Here is a 7,864-nt window from a genome sequence, read left to right as displayed (position 1 = left end):
ACAATTGAAGTCCCCAAAACCTATTGCCTTCTTTTGTGGTAAATTAATAAAACTAGAAAAATCATCAAACTGATTACAAAAGAAAGATGTCGGAAATGAGGTTTATAAACCAATGATAAAATTAAAGAAACTTTGTCAACACTTATGTCTACGATTATTGAATAAATGCATCTATTATTTATAGGTTGCAAGAATATGGATTCGCAGTCTAATAATCTGGTGAATTTTAGACTTGACTGGATGTAAAGGAAAATGCCGCCAGAGGACTTGGTTAATTTTCTTTCAATATGAATAGCTTGAAAGCCAGGGAGGGAAAATTCATTAGTCTCATCAATTTCTAAAAGCCACGTCTCCGTTATTCAATTACTTTGAGAGGGCTGTAACCGTTCATTAAAAGTAAATCTTTAAAATTAGCCCACTTATCCCGTATGCTTCTGATTTTAAAGCAAATTACGTTAAGTTTTGTCACTTCCATTAGCTTAGGTTTCACATTTTTCACAAAATCAAAAGTGTCGAGATATTCACAGTTAATTTGGTTTAAGGGGCTATCGAGACTAGCTAAGAGGTTGGTGGGCAAATTATTTTGGTCATCGTGATAGTTAGAAACAACATTATTGCACAGTGATAAATTCGTGAGAAACGTAAAATCTTGTATAATACACATTTAAATATTCATTGTTGTCTGAGTTTCATCATCTCCCTGATTTGAATATTGGAATTCTTCTTCAGCCAACGAAACATCATTGGTGATAATTTTGGACTGGGATGGAAAGTTTGCCGTTTTTTTCTTAGATTTCTTGCCTTTGACTAGGGAAGTGGCACTGACTACCGTCTTGGGGGTTGTGGCATTGTCATAGCCTGTATTATTTTGATTTGCAGTGTAGTTTATAGGCTTAACTAGCTTGGATGTGGAATCTATGTCCTTTTTGATGGAAGATAGTTGAGCTATAGCTGTTTGTAAGATGTCATCACCTAGGAGTTTGTGATATCTTTCTTCTTGAGAATATTTTTGGTTTCGTCAGGTTCATTACTAACCTCAATTAAGTGACTGACTGTGAGATAAGTTGCAAGCCTTTGCCGTTCTTGGCTACTTTCAGATGAATCTTTTTGGAGGGCAGTATGTTGAAGTAAACTAAGGTAAGGGAACTGACTAGAACCTTGAGTATGAACATTGTTTGCCTCTCTTGGAAATGATACTGTCTTTGCATCTTCTACAGCAACTGTTGCTTGGCTTCTACTGGGCCGATGGGGCGTGGGTTGCCAAGGGATTCTTACAGCTACAACTGAGTAGGGTAGGTTCTTTTTATCAGATGTTCTAAGGATTACGATTCGCTTTTGGTGAGCCGGGCAAGATTGTTTTTGGAGGGCTGTGTGTCCCTTACGGTTACAATTTCTGCAGAAAGAGTCTGACTCAGGGCATCCTCTAATTGCGTGGCCTGTTTTCCCACACTTCAGGCAAGACGGATGGTACTGTTTGCAGTGTTTTTTGCTGTGGCTGTGTGCCAGACAAGTGGAGCATTGTAGGGGCTTGAGCTTATAAATCTTGTAAAAAAGGGATTTACCGTACAAGAATATTTCTCTGTTTAGCTCAACTTTGCAGGAAATGAGGATTGAACGGCTTGGGTGAAGGACTCCTTCTTTGTTTAAACTTAGGCTTATTGCAGTTAAAGGATTGATGAGAAGGCCTGAAGAATCTATTAGTTTAGTTTGTATTTCCTCCACTTTTGCACTGGTATCAACGCCATACAGCAAATACTTGTGTAACTTTTCCACATCTTTTTTTGTTTCTAAAATTTTCGAGTCATCAAGAATTATTTCTATAGATTTTAACAGGACATGGTCTGGCGCCTGAGAAGACAATAGTAAATATCAATAGACTCGTCCTGCTTGAAAATATCGGTTTTCTTGATTGAGACAGTATAATAATCTGGGTAATCGGCAATAGTAGTTTCTGGGACACTTGAAGAGGTGGGTTGCACTATCACTGGTGAGCGAGTTTCATCCTGCTTCCTCTTTTTGCCAGGCGTCTTACCTTTTTCATCAGAGTTATTTGCGGCTAACAACTGAATTCCTGACAAGTGGCTAACTGTTTTGGATCGCGTAGTTGGGGGGGGGGGGTCTAGGAAGAGTTTTAGAAGTAGGTTGGAATGACGACTGGCCAAGGGTTTCAGTGGGAGTATCCTTCTCAGGTGGTAGCCTTAGGGGCTACTTTTTCCCCAACATTTATTCCGACGAGACGCTGCTGATTCACGAACTGTTAATTAGTCTCAATTCAAGGTTACTTGACCAAAAATAAATATGACAATTTTTAATCAGTGATAACACCAATATATTCAATTTTAAGTAAACTGTTGTAAACTCTAGGAAGAGTTTTAGAAGTAGGTTGGAATGGCGACTGGCCAAGGATTTCAGTGGGAGTATCCTTCTCGGGTGGTAGCCTTAGGGGCTGCTTATTTCCCGACATTTATTCCGATCAAAAATAAAAATGACAATTTTTAATCAGTGATAAAACCAATATATTCAATGTTGAGTAAATCAATCACTAGCACACAATATCCAAGGGGGTTTCCTGATGGCAATAACGAATTAATAATCAGTTATGGAACTAAATTATACATTATGATAAATAGTAACTCACTATGATGAAGTGAGCAATCCCTCACAATTAAATCCCCAAGTTAATTGAGCAATTTAACACAGTACAGTACAAAAGATAATTTGATTAGGTTCATAAGTTAGTTCCTTTTCGTTCAGATACTAAATTCATACTAAGCTGACATTTTTGGTGTTTTTGTCGTCTTCTGTATTTTCTATTGCTGATAAATTGTATGTGCAAAATATCAAGATCCTAGTTTGAATAATTAAACTTTTTTCCGCTAGGATATCTTTTTTTTCGTTTTTATGTCTTTTCCTTGAACAGATTCAAAAGTTACAAAAAGAATGAAAGAAAATAAAATTCCTTTCGTATTTGTCTTCGTATGTCCAATGTTATTTTTTTAGATTGAAGAAATATTTATAAGTGAAACCCATATATTGACTATGTTTTTTCTTATTTGGAAAAAGAAAAATATAAGAAAATAGCTGAGGTGAATGTATCTATGTTTTTATTTCTCTTTTGATTGTAAGAAAACAGAATCCAGCAGATAGTGAGAATTTGATTTTCTTCTTCTTTTTTTTCTGTGTTACAAAGCATGGGTATTATTAGAAACTTTAAATATTTAGTTTGAAGTTACAGAAGTTTAAACTTTTTAACAACTCAATAGTTATGGCTAAGTGATCATCAATCTACGATCTAAAACAAGGCAGTAGTGTAGAAAGCCAGGCGAGGAAATGTCAAATGCAAGTCTCCATGAAAGGCGAATCAGGCTTTCTAAATTTGCATAACGTAAAAGCTGGCAAAATTGACCGAAAAGGCAGATTGTTTAACGGCCCTTTAACCCCTTAGCTGCGATTATTTAATCCTTCTAGTTTCTGAAAAATCACCTTTTTTGTATTTTAATTGAAAAATTGAGAGCAAATACCCCCCTCCCAGATTTTAGATTTTTTCATCTTCTTTTTAAAAGAGGGGAGTGAGTAACCTTTGCCCCTCCTCCGAGATTTTTTCGAGTTCATGCCCCTATGCACTTCCATTACCAAGATCAACAATTCAGTGTCGGTCATAGTATCGAAATTGTAGTTCTGTTGTGTTTTAAAGTGTGTGATTTATATTAACAACATCTAGTTAAAAAGAGAATCAGTATAATTCAGCGGTTGTTTGGAAACTACAGCAGTAATAAATTGAATTTGGGCCTAACACCACTAGTTTTGATCACTAACGGGCTGAATTCGTGAGCCCAGTCCAGCTAATTTTCACAAAAGACCCAATCAATAATAATAATAAGTCATTTTTAACCCGCATCATATGCAAAGATGACGCTTGTGGAGTATAATAGAAGAAAAGAAGAAAAACGTAACAAGAGCAGAGTAAATAAAGGAAAGAAAAAACATTCAAGACACAGAAACACAAGAAAACGAAATTATTTATGAAAAGAAGTTGGTAAGACGGTGGGACGGGCCAAGACTTATGGAACATCATTTAATGTATAACTTAATGTTTAAAATGTTTGAATAATATATGTTGCTGAATATAACGAAATTAAATTACTATTGCAGAAAGATTGGAAAATATACAGCAGAAATTTAAGATACCAGTAATAGTCGATCTTGATCCGTTTAAATCGCTTCTATCAAGAATACTGCTAACGCCGCCATAAACAAGTACGGAATGGTCACAAAAACTGGAGCATAGTCTAGATGAAGCTCGTCATTGATAATGCCTTTCCGGTTTTCGGAAAGGCAATATCCGGAAAGGATAAGGTTTCCAGCAGTCTAAAAACAGCGAGACCAGGAGTGCATAAATCACCCTAAAATGTTATTTTTGACTTGTCTGTTACTTAATTCTTAATAAAACTTGTCAGGTAGCTCTTATCCATTGTTTATATTTTCAGATTGTTTTTGTGGTGCACAGTGACTGGTCAAACCTCTTCACTGTTTTATTTACCTGCTGAGCCGTCGTATGTCGGTCGTCCTGTCACTCGTTCTTTTCATTCTCCTTTTGGTGGAAGAATTATTTGTGAAAAAAAAGTTGTCGATGTGTTGTTTACCAAAAATTATTTTATCCCATAGACATTTAAGTTTCCTTATTTTTGTGGCAAGTGAAAAAGTGCTTCAAGTTCATAGTGTTTCTTGTCTCTTTTCTTTCTTTTTTTATTACTAAGTAGAATCTAACGTCTTAGTTTATTATTTCTTAGAATATAGAACGTTAAGCACTATATTTCTGTTTAGGTAGTCTTAAACACGGGAAGTATAAACTACTGTGTACCTTCAAAAGATATTATTTGTTCAGGACCAGAAAAGGTACAACTTAACTAAAACAACAACAAAATCGGACCATGCCCGAGTGGCCAGTTTCACGGCTTCTCAAGTGCAGTTTTACCTCCTGAAGCTTTTCGTATGGGACATGTAACCCATAATTTTCAATTAAATAAACAATACGCGTCCACGGGGGGATATGCAAAAGACATTAGCAAAATTATAATACACTTTATCTTCGGCAGATCAGAATCAGTTCATCGCTCGCAAACCAGTGCTAAACATAGAATGTGGGCCACTGCCATGCTACCATGAATTCTTGCTAGGAGAGTCCTTGCTTTGCTCGGATAAGATCATACCTTCTTCGAGCCTATAGCAATCGCGAATAGGTCGCGTCTTATATTACAAATGGACTACGTTATTTTGACTGATGAGCCTGTAATTCTTTAATGTTAACTACAAAATACATCGAAATGGATTGTGGAATTTTAGTGGGAATCTTAAATATCATGATGTACTACAAATAGATCACGACATTTTGAGAAACAAATTTTGATTTTATTTTTTGTTTTTACCTTGCCTGTTAAAAAAAAAAGTTGATCAGACCAGGTTTCTTTCATTCAAAATTCATCAAGCTTCGTGCATTAGTTTAGGAGTGTGTCGCTTGCATATAAGAGAGTCATTCAAAAGAATACACGAAATTCCTGTTAGAAATGTAGGGCAACTGTTATCTGGGATTTTGAAGGAGTCGTACTTGTAGACCGCAGGGGCCTATGGTATGGAAGTCTTGAGGAAATTGAGAGCAAGAATTAACTAAAAAACATTGAGCGCAGAATTAGCCAAGATGTGATCCTATTCCATCCTTTCGACACTCGGGCGCATTATACGCACATTATAAAAGGAATTTTTAGGTAAATCGGCTGGGATTCTTGCCAATCTACCTCTTACTCCAGCTGACTTTTCAATCCAAAAACTCGAAGAGTAGTTGAGAGGTGTCCACTTTACTCTCTGCTTTCCGAAAAGAAAGACTATGGAATTTCCTCAGCAATTTCTTTTTGCTCACAAATGGTTTTTTTTTTTTTAAAGCTATCCTGCCTTCCTCTTCGGAAAATTCCACGTCATTGCCAGGATTCTAGTCAACTGGCCTTGCGCACACGCTGAGTTTTTCTATTTGTTAAGAATTATTTAATTTTCATAAGTCCATCTTGGATAAAAGAGCTCACAATGAACACAAAATAATAAATAAATTAAAAATGATCCTGTAAAGTTTTAGTAAATATCGTACGGCTAGGCGATAGGGCCTTTGATTACCCATTTGAGGCAATGACACATTTTGCTATGCTAATTACGTAAGTGTGTGGAAACCATTAAAACAAAGCAATCAGGAAGGTCTTAAAATTATTTTCACCGTGAATGCTCTTAATTGACAAATTTTGGTGAACATTCCCCGCGGTTTGCCAACAGATGTTTCTCCTAAATTTTGAAAATCTCCGGAATCAATTTTCAGGAAAAAAAAATGTTATTCTGGCTCCTGTAACTAATATCATTTTTATACAATCCTAATAAGGGGGGATTAATGCCAGAATTTCCTCTCACTAAATTCGACTATCTGTCTTGGCTTTTTCTATAATTAGCCATGACTTGATGCCCACAACTATTCCATTTTAATTAAAAATTAAATTGGAGTTGGACTACCTGTCTTGGATTGTTCTACAATTAGCCATGACTTGATGTCCACAACTATTCCATTTTAATTTGAATTAAAATGGAATAGTTGTGGGAATCAAGACATGGCTAATTGTAGAAAAAGCCAAGACAGATAGTCTAATAGTGAGAGGCAATTCTAGCATTAATCCCCCCCCTTATTAGGATTTTATAAAAATGGTGTTAGTTCGTTTGTTAATAGATATGTCTATCTATTTATCCGTCCATGCGTCATTCCTAAGGCAGCAGAACCAAAGTAAATGGTCATAGAGCTAAGGTAGTATAATTAAGTTCATTTTTGGATTGAATATGACATTCAACCCTCCAATTATCTATAAAATTGAATTACGTTTGCACATTATGTCAAGGGATGCTCAAATTCACGGGCAACGTGAAGTGTAGTAACAACCTATGACGGGCTTTGCTGACAAAGGTGCTACGGGAGCAACTTTTTTTGCCATCGATTAAATGCTGTCGTTGGTTACCTCCTTAACTCTTTCAAAATGTGTCATGAGAAAAATTCATTTTTGAGATAAATGACGGGGTTCCTTAAATACGGTCTCGAGACAAGCTGTTTCGGCTCAAAACCAACTGTGTAATCTGTTACATTAACCAATCAGTGTTGTTATTTTTTAAATGTGCTGTGTTTCAAACAGTTCGTGCTAACGAACTGTAAGTAAGGAGTGATGCGACTCAATAGCAGCTGAAACTCTAAGAAACAAAGTCTTCATAATAGTAGATACATCAAAAGAATCGAATTTTAATGTTTATTCAAATATATAAAATTAATCAAGTTTGATGTTACCCATCGAAAGTTACGAACATGAGAAAATTTGCCCAATTTTTCAAAAAGAGGAAAGCACCTCAAAATATCAGTTGGTCTTAATGAAAATGATACCATAAGATTCAGCATATCAGAGAACCCTATTGTAGAGGCTTCAAGCTCCTATATACTAAAATGTGGAATTTTGCATTTTTGGCCAGAAGAAAGATCGTGGATGTGTTATATTTGCTGGATTTTTTTTTCAGGGGTGAACTTATCTAGCCAGTGATCTTAGAAGATTGGGAGAGGGCTCGTGTGATCAAGAATCAAAAGTTCTGGTGTCTTTTTTAAGTGACCAAGTGAGGGAAGCTATCCACTCCCATGCCCCTTTTCCCCCAAAGTCGGCCGGTCGAAATTTTGAGACATCCGTTTTGTTCAGCATAATCGAAAGATCTATTAACTTTGACTTTGAGGAGGATTTGACCCCCCGAGGGAAGGGCTGCAAACAGGCACGTACGCAGGAATTTTTTTTTGGGGGGGGGGGCT

The 7,864-nt window shown here is 36.2% G+C and overlaps 1 protein-coding gene across 1 annotated transcript in view; it reads left to right on the top strand.

Annotated features, from left to right (window-relative positions):
- Nucleotides 1-4,811, top strand: part of LOC136025166 (max dimerization protein 1-like) — a gene marked incomplete in the record, with an annotated part of 42,175 nt that extends 37,364 nt beyond the window's left edge. The window contains 1 exon segment of the mRNA XM_065700929.1: nt 4,488-4,811.
- Nucleotides 4,812-7,864: the final 3,053 nt, after the last annotated feature.

Source organism: Artemia franciscana, chromosome 3 (assembly GCF_032884065.1).
Source record: "Artemia franciscana chromosome 3, ASM3288406v1, whole genome shotgun sequence".
Lineage (NCBI taxonomy): Eukaryota > Metazoa > Arthropoda > Branchiopoda > Anostraca > Artemiidae > Artemia > Artemia franciscana.
This window is presented reverse-complemented; position numbering and strand designations above follow the sequence as displayed.